Source organism: Oxyura jamaicensis, chromosome 9, assembly GCF_011077185.1.
Source record: "Oxyura jamaicensis isolate SHBP4307 breed ruddy duck chromosome 9, BPBGC_Ojam_1.0, whole genome shotgun sequence".
Lineage (NCBI taxonomy): Eukaryota > Metazoa > Chordata > Aves > Anseriformes > Anatidae > Oxyura > Oxyura jamaicensis.
Window position 1 is genome coordinate 8,381,427 of NC_048901.1, and position 9,570 is coordinate 8,390,996.

At 41.0% G+C, this 9,570-nt stretch overlaps 2 long non-coding RNA genes across 2 annotated transcripts in view; one reads left to right on the forward strand and one right to left on the reverse strand.

The window, feature by feature from the left end:
* LOC118171547 overlaps positions 1 to 9,570 on the reverse strand; it is a 322,937-nt gene that overhangs the window by 138,212 nt on the left and 175,155 nt on the right. The window lies entirely within an intron of this gene.
* The window catches only part of LOC118171548, a 21,939-nt gene continuing 14,920 nt past the window's right edge, over positions 2,552 to 9,570 (forward strand). The window contains exons 1-2 of the long non-coding RNA XR_004753257.1: positions 2,552 to 2,563; positions 3,108 to 3,112. This is a non-coding gene — a long non-coding RNA (uncharacterized LOC118171548). The remainder of the gene's footprint in view (positions 2,564 to 3,107; positions 3,113 to 9,570) is intronic.

Sequence of the window (9,570 nt, forward strand, 5' to 3'; positions counted from 1 at the left end):
AAGCTGCCCCTCCAAGCTCCATGCCCAGTGCTCCTCTGCCCATCCTGGGGGCACCTGGGGCCTGCCTTACATTTTGGAGTTGCTTCATCTCCCTGCAGTCACCTAACGACTTGGTAAAGTGAGCGACACTGAGCGTCACCTGCTCTCTGTACAGCTTTGAGGCTGGACCTGCAGAAGATGGAAGTCTGGAATATTCCTCCTGCTGAATAGAACACTGGTATTAATACCACAGTCCACGCAGAGCACACAACAGGGGATTTAATCACCTTATGAGGCAGCTAGGCATCGCCTCTCCCAAGCCTTTTCCCACAATGGACCCTTCAAAGCATGCAGAGCAATTGCAGTTAAAACATAACCCCTCCCAGTGCCTTTGGAGACTGCGCTGTGGCAGAAAGCCTCCCAGGCAAAGAGGGAGGAAAGCCCCATCCTGGAAAGAATGTCCAGTGCTCCAAGAATGCAGCTGGCAAAGTCCAGACTGAGCAATATTAGCATTTTCTTTTACTCTGTATTTATTCCAAATCTATAGATACAGATCAAATAGGGACTTACTACAGTTTCCCTTTCTCTGAAAGAGTAATTGGAAATGCCTTTCAAAAACAGCTTGAAAAGCCATCTAATTCTGCTAAAATACCCTTTTTACTTTAACTTCCACCTAAATTTAATCCATAGCTTCTTGTAGAAGTTTCTTCCACTCCACTTCAAAGAGCTAATGTTGTACTCTAGTTTTTTTTAACCACTGGTAGCTAGACTTCCTTCTTTATTCAAGTTTGACAAAGGTTACCTGAACAAACGGTAGGATTTCAACACGCACTGGAAAATATATGTGCCTGCTGTACTAAAAGAAAGATTCATAGCTTCTCCAGTGCATGTTCAATGCCATCAATCTCTCTGTAAAGAAGTTTGTATCAGTTAAGAAGCACAGTATCAGTTATTATGCAGAACTGCCAAAAATACACTTGTTTCATTGAAGAAAATTCATCAAGACAGACCCACTTCCTCCCTTACTCCAGTTCCTTTTGCAACTTCTCTTTTGTAAAACTGAGACTGGAGACCTTAATTCAGCGAAGTGTTTTGTCCTATGCTGAATTTCCACCGAAATTAATATGCTTCATTAAATCAGGTCTCTGTGGTTAATGATTCACCGAGAGGAAAAAACAAATGAGAGTTATTTTTCAGATTTGGGCAAACACTTGAACATATTTCAATGAAAAAGAAGCCTTTCAGACCAAGATTTATATTAAAAGCATATTCAGTAGCCTGAAATAAAACAGAAAACCTCTAAATCAGGCTTCAGCTCAACTTTAGGCCATAAGAAAGTCCTTCTCCCTTCATTCAATTCATGTACGGCAATAAAAGAGCTGTAGTACAGATATTTTACTTAGCCTAGTGGACATGGCAGCGGAGGTCCGGCAGTGACACAAGTGTGTCTTCATTGCATTTGACTGAAGCTCAATAAACTTGTGTCACTGCAAGTGTCAAAGGCAGGGATGCTGCTAACAGCTTCATGCAGGCAGAGCACTCAGGGAGATGAAAGGCAGCTGCCAGTTTGCAGGCACAGGACTACAGCATTACAAACACTGAATGGAGACAATTTATTGATTAATGCTTGTCATCCCAGGGGTTTGTGAGAACCTGGTAGCTCATAAGAATTACACTAACAGAAAGAGGGAACCTTCTCCTCTCCTCCCCTGCTCCCATCCAGATTATAATATATGAAATGAACTGAATACTCTGAGGAAGCTTTCAATTTTTTTTGGCTTGGAAGCAATTTTAAATTTCAACATATTGAAATGTGCACGAATTGATCGAGAACATTTAAATGAGTTCAACAAGAGAGTCAGCTGGTATAAAATGATTTGCTTGGGAATGGCATCTGCCCCCAGTCTTTAATAGCACTCTCTCCCCACCCGTGTACACTCATCCACCTATGGGCTTGCTTTAAATACCAGAATATCACCTATCAGAAAATCCATAATCTGTTAAAGCGAAGTTGCATACACCTGACCTACTGCCATATCTCATTTCCAGACATTCCCTAGTTTCCCTGAAAGGCAGGTAATACTGAACATCAAAGCAAATTCTTGATGCTTTGAAACTTGAAAAGCTGTTCTTGAGCAAATTGAAAAGCTGTTCTTGAACACTTGTACAGATGCTTTAAATTAGAAGCCGCTTTCCTTTGTTTTAAGAGGAAGACACTCTTGTTATGATTCCAAGGTGAGGGGTGAGTCGAAATCTCTGAACACAGGCTACCAGTATTTACTCCATCTGTTACTAAGTACTATAAAGTACTCATCTAATAAAATCAAGATTTCACATAGCAGAATTAAACATATATCAGAAAAGCTTGCTTCGTATTATCCCTCAGAGCCTCAGCTTGCCCCCAAATCCATAGGAGGACCGTACACTAACAGGCAGGTATGTAACTTACTGTGAAATCCAAAAAAGCTGCAGGGAGTCAAGCATCCCTTCCCACGGCAGCATGGCCAACGGTCAGCAATTTCTACATTAAACATCTCCACATCTCCTGCAGCAGACAAATGCTGTGAGTAAGAGGCCAGTGTAAGTGGACTGAGCCCAGAAAAGGAAGAATCACTACAATTTAATGGAATAATATAAATATGTCCAGACATTGACAAATAATCCACTAGTTAGGCAAAAATAACTGTAAACTACAGAGAAAGCTGTACCTGGAATTCCTTTTTACTCTGCTAAAAGTAACGCTGGGCCAATACATTTCATTTTATATCCAGTGGTAAATACTGCTATGATTTACTGTAATTTTAAACAAAAGCAAGCTGTCACACAGCTTAGTGACATGTACAGCCATCTGAGCTTGAATACATACGAAAATTTAATCATTCGTTTGCTGTGGAAGGATATTAGTTGTGTGTTGAAATGCCTTTAATCAGTATGAACAAAATTTAAAAGCAACGTATTTTGAAATGGAAGCTCTCTCTCATGTCTCAGATTTTGTGACTGCAGTTTTATCTGATGTGCCTAAAGGGTCCATCCTAATTTTCTTTCCTGTCAGTGGGAGAATTTATTTTAAGGATACTGGATCACACTGGAACAGGAGTAGGCTTTGATTTGTTCTTTTGAAAGCTCAGCACAGGTTTGCGCTGGGCCCCATTGTACACGACACTGAATGCTTTCATGTCCCTAACTCTGTGTATTACTTTTATCCTTCACTTTTGGGGCTTTGCAATTGAAGAGCAATGCAAAAACAGTAAAGGTATGTTTTCTCTTCCCAGTGTAGAATTTACTCATCTTTAAAAAAGAAAATGATTGAAATTAGACAAAAGGCAAACTACCTTAAAAAGACTTTCAAGTAGCATCTTAGATTTTCTGACTTGTTCAAAACATTGTGGAAAAACAATATATTTCTAAGTCCAACAGGGCTTACAAAACATAAAAGAACACTGTTAGTAATGCTTGAGAGAGGAATTGAACAAAAACTGTGCAGACATAGGTAGATCATCCCTCTTTATTTGTTCTGATGGTTCAGAGTCTCTCCCTAGACAGAGAAACACCTTAATGCCAGTGGAATGGAAAAAAAAAAAAGTAGAAAAGCTTTCATTCTTGTCTGTCCCAACAAACATCAGTGATAAAAACTGAATGAAAACAGTCAGTGATGAAGTGCTACATGACTCTTGTGGTTTTTTTTTTTTTTTTTTTTTTTTTTTTTTTTTTTTTTTTTTTTTTTTGTTTGTTTGTTTTTTGTTTTGTTTTGTTTTGTTTTTTTAAATCATGCAGTGGTATTGTACTTGTTGTTCACAAAATCTTTAATTCTGGATAAAAGGTTTATTGTAAAAAAACCTTTAAGCCCACCAGCACCCATGTGAGCTGGGCGGCATGGGCAGCAGAAGAGCTTTGCAGACACTGGCTGTGAACCTTCTTTGCAGCTGGTTCCCCAACTGACCTGGGCAAGCTCCTTTGCCCTACCCCTTGTGCTGCACTTCTCCCCAGGTAAAAAGAAAGGTTCACTTCCTTCGGAAAGTGCTATCTACAAATGTGTACTAGACAAAAAAATGTCACCCTTTATCACTTTGTATGTTAATATTTTGTCAGTCTTCAAAACACAAGAACTGGACTTCCTTACCTACATGATGCACTCCATTAAACATCACATTCCCCAAATCACTTTTTATCTCTGCAAGAAGTCCCATGGGCTTCACAGAGAATTCTTGCAAAAGGATTTCATAAAGCAGTAGAGCACTGCATGATCAGTTCCTTTATGTAAAGTCCCTAAACATGTCTATAAATATTTAATTCAACTGAAAACCTTTCAAATGTTACCTATGCTCATCAGCTTCTCTGCACCGTATTTGTTATGCAAGGCACATTTTGCTAAAAACCAACAATTATTCATAAACATTCACCTGGGATACTATTCATGTATATCAACATCAAGAACTAGAAACAGTGTTTCTTTCATTGCCAAGAGAGACTTCCTATCCTGTGAATTCTACATACTGTGTGTATGTATGCACATGTGGATTATTTATAGGGGTATATGACATATGTAACACTCTGTCTTGATTACGCTTACCCTTACATTACTCCCATCTGTATATAAGGAAGCATCAAAGTAATACAAGAGTCTAAACCAGGAAATCGTTTCTTAATCTACAGTAACACACCGTTTAACTGGTATGACTTTATATAGGTTTTTGGCAGCAGTACATCTACTGTATTTGCATTTTAGTTCACATGCCACTTTCAAGGCTTCAGTATTTCAGCAAAATTACAAGTTAATGAGATAGGTATTCTCTGTTACAGAGATAGGAGTAATCTGTAAAAGGGTATTAAGAAAAGGAGTAATTTATTGGCTCAGAAAGGTTCCAAGTGAGCAGTTGCATTAGCATGACAGCAGGAGGTCAAGAGACTCATTAGCCAGCAGCCACAAGATATGCAGCTCAGTATTTTATAGTAGCAGGATGTGCATGCAACGTACACTTTTGAAAATGCAGTTCCTGGGGCCCTCACATCAGCAGTAACTTTGACTGCATTTCTCATCCATCTGACGCCTGTGGGTACCCGCTGCCGGGGGCTCCTTGCCATGTGCCACTACAATAGAAAATGGGTTCCAAATATCCAGCTTTGTTTTATATTGTTTCTTCATATTCTGAAGAAACCAGATGAGGTTTAAGAAGAGCAAGTGTAGACTCCTACACCTGGGAAGGAACAACTAACTGCACATATCAGACCAGGCTGGGGGGTGACCTGCTGGAGAGGAGCTCTGAGGAGAAGGCCCTGGAGGTCCTGGTGGACGACAGGTTGGCCATGAGCCAGCAGTGTGCCCTGGTGGCCAAGAGGGCCAAGGGGATCCTGGAGTGCATTAAAAGAAGGGGGCCAGCAGGTCAAGGGAGGTGATCCTCCCCCTCTGCTCTGCCCTGCTCAGGCCTCACCTGCAGTACTGTGTCCAGTTCTGGGCTCCCCGGCACAAAACAGACAGGGACCTCCTGGAAGGAGTCCAGCGGAGGGCCACAGAGATGCTACGGGGCCTGGAGCAGCTCCCCTATGAGGAGAGGCTGAGAGACCTCAAGTGTGGGAGACAGAGGGATTTGGCCAACCTCTTTTCAGTGGTTTGTGGGGACAGGACAAGGGGCAATGGCCACAAGATGGAGCACAGCAAGTTCCACACCAGCATGCGAAAGAACTTCTTCACGGTGAGGGTGACGGAGCACTGGGACAGGCTGCCCAGGGAGGGTGTGGGGTCTCCTTCTCTGGAGATATTCAAGGCCCGTCTGGACGCCTACCTGGGCAGCCTGCTGTAGGGAACCTGCTTTGGCAGGGGGTTGGACCCGATGATCTCTGGAGGTCCCTTCCAACCCCTACTAAAATATCTCACCTAGTAGCACTGTGAGACAGAAAAAGACAGAGAGGATATCTGCTTGCCCCCCCTACCTGGGTAAGAGGTCCTAACAGCAGCATGTGCACTGCTTGCCCCAGCAGAACAGCAGTCTGAATTTGGCCCATCAAGATCTAAAGGCTCAAAGGGGGTTAACTACCATCTAACTTCACCACAAAGACAAGCAGGTGCAACTGCTAAAGATGCACCTTGCTAATACCCAAACTCATATTTTCAGGTTGAATAACAAAAGCAGCATGGACAAGGTTTGCAGGTGGGGACAAGGAAAGGATGAAAAGAGGGAAAAAAATTTATGTGAGTGGTGTTGGAGGTCAGCAGCAGCAAGAGAGCATTTACAAAATGCCTGCTCAGCTCAGACTAAGGAGAAAGTGTCAAAAGTCTTCACCTGGACAAAAATCTAAGTGCATGACATGGTGCAAAACTGAATAAATTAACTAACATGAAGGTGTTATATCCTGATAAAATAAAGTGCCATGGTTCCTCTGATTCCACTGCTACTGTGCCATTTTACATTCACTGAGAATGGCTCTGGGTCATTTTAAAAGAGCTTTATTTTCAAAGGAATGAAATCTACAGACAGTCTAAATCTTAACGTCATTCACTCACACAGGGGCAGAAAGACTCAAATAACCTTGCAGAAATATGCAGCCGTGCCAGCAGGGTGACCAGGTACACTGCTAAAATCGGTTTCAGGTCCGCCTTTCCCACCACTCTCCCCCTACACAAACCCACCACTTCCTTTGTCTGTGGAACAAGGGATTAAAGCAGAGACATACAAGTGTTTTTGTCCAAATCACATATGTAGAATGCAGTAATTGCCTCTGAATGTGCTTCATGACTGATATTAGCAAACACCTTAATTATTAACTGAATTTCTTCAAACTAACTGTATCAAAGCCTAACACTTCAACTCTTTTCAAAACTGTGGCACTCCATTACTTCAATATTATTTTTAATTAAACACATGAGTACCTATATGAAAGGGAAAGAACACAATCTCCGTTATTTTCATAGATTTTAGATGTTCCTTAAATTTTGGAGAAAGCCATCTCTCAAGCAGTGGGTTATTTCTCATTAAGAGCTGATTTGTTTGTTTGTTCTAACAGAAGCATCGGATATTTTCCCTTAGCAATGTTCTGTAATTTTGATCTCACCTAAAACTAGCAATGCCAGAGTAGCATAAAAATCAGAGTGAGAGCAGACTCATGATAAAATCTGGAGTCCAAAACTAAGCAGACCTGAAAATGTTTAGTGTAGCTGATCCCCATATTATTCATGCTTTTTAAATAGTCTCAACTTTTGATTTCAATTTTTGATGCTCCTTCCCCTCAGTCATGTTTTTTTTTTTTCACATAATAAATCATTAGGCCATGGAGCTAATTGCCACAGGATGTTTGGAGGCTATGAGCACATATGGGTCAACCATGAGATATGCAAATATTTTAACAAAAAACAGATTCATCAGGGAATACTGATATCAAGAGTCTGATATCTCTAAGTTAATGTCCTTAAACTGAAGGTCTTTAAAAAGACCTGCATTTCCCAGTAGTCCAGCTTCTTATGCAGACAAACCCTGACTCCTTCCTCCTGCAGAAAGCCATCACTAGTCTAAATTCTGTGCTACACAACCCTTTGGTGTGACCCACACAGCTGTCCCATGGTCTTCATCCCTGAAAAGATTCACACTGCCGCTTCCTTTCATAGATGTATAGGGCAGCAGGCTCAGAAAACTGAAGGGACAAATGTTCAGCAACTGCAGTTTAGAGATGCTGTGTCAGCTAACTGGTAGGAAAACATAAACTAGAGGAAATTACATAAAAGAGAGCAGGGCTGCTACGTCAGCTGAGCAAAACCCTTGAGCATTTGCACAGTCTGCAATCTGAATGAAGGTCTTCTATGACCAGAGGTGTCTCACCACAATGAGAATCTCTTTAAAATCTTACTCCACTGCAGCCAAAATCCTTGATGTTCTGGGAGGAGGAGAAATGGTTGTTCATTTGTCTGATGGGCTGAGGCAGCTGAGAGTGGCCCCACTCTGGTCTGCTCCACATCTCCAGCACCATGGCACAGAGCACACTACTCCTAGGAATAGCAAGTTTCTGTACAACAGGAATCAAATGTTAAAAATCTGGCTTGTTAACCATAGCAATGGTGTGGGTCTAAAATAGCTGCTTCATCTGCTCCTGAAAATCTCACTCCCATTAGCAGCACTGCAGGACCAAGGGAGATTGTTTAAACATAAAAACATCTCTTTTACTGGGACAGATTCTAACCAAAAGCTCGAGAGCCTCGACCAGAACAACAGCTGCTTTAGCAACCTGAATCAGAAACCAGCTTTTGTTTAAACAATTTTTAATGAACTGGTAAAACTCTAAGCATACAGGACAAATTCCCCTCTTCCAATTCAATTTGAAAAGAGAATCCTTCATTCAAACTTATAAACATGGTCTAGAAATCTATCAAACTGTAATAAATCAAACCAATGAAGATAAGGGCATCGTACTCTCATTTTGCAACCTGAACCATAAGATTAGACCTCCACCCTCACCCCAGTCACATCTCTTTAGGCCCAGAGTCATGGAGATAAGAGTCTGAAGAGCTGTTTTACTGGCATTCTTCAGAGGGATTCCAGTGAGTCCACAAATCAGGATTTACACTTGAGACCAGCAGAACTGTGCCTAATTATTCCAATGCACTTGTGTGTATTATTGTATAGGTAGGATGAACTATTAGGAGATTTATAAAACAAAAATGAAATGGGTAAGTTCGATTTGCCATTGTTTTACAAATATGTGGCTACCTGTGAACTTCACAAGAAAACAATTCTGGTGTTTGGTGTCCTATCTTCCCTGTCTTGACTCTTCACTAACAATGCACATTCATTTTCTTAATAAATGTAATACTATGAAGTAATACATTCCTTTAAACAAAAAACAAAATAAACAAACAAAACAACAACAACAAACCAGCCTTTGTGACTTTCATATGCACACAACTTCCAATATAGCCTACTGGACAATTGCTTCAGGATGAGCTATCGTCCCTAGCTTGAAGTCAGCAAACAATATAAATGAATTTTCCGTGGCCTTTGAACAACAGCCGTGATGTAAACTTGGGGGGGGGGAACACATCCCAGTGATGTAGGAGATGGGTATTGTCATATGGTGGATCTTATATTTTTGTTTTTCTTTGCCTCCAGCATTGCATTATAAAAAGCATGTTCCCATTTTCAGATTTCCCATGCAATGAAACCAGGAAGGACAAGGACTTCTTGCTGCCATCTCTATGGGTACAAAGCTTAACCAAGGCAGAATTTACTGAAGCATCAAGAGTGAGTCATTACACATTCACTTCACATCCTTCCAACCTCCTTTAAAAGAATAAACGGCAAAACAGTCCAACCAAAATACTTCCAATATGTAGGTACAGTGACTACATATGTGTATGTATGATTGCACAACAGCATAACACATAAACAAAGCCCGTTATGCCAACTGACACAGAATAAATAACTTCTAAGCCTGGAGATTAAAAATAATCCAAGTTAAGGCAGTGATATGATAAGGCAGTCAATTAAGTTTAAACCCAGTTACAAGCTAGTGATGGGTGGACTTCAGATGCTCAGACATTTAATAATTTCTGGCTATCAGACTGTTGTGGTTTAACCCGGCTGGCAGCTAAACACCACACAGCCGTTC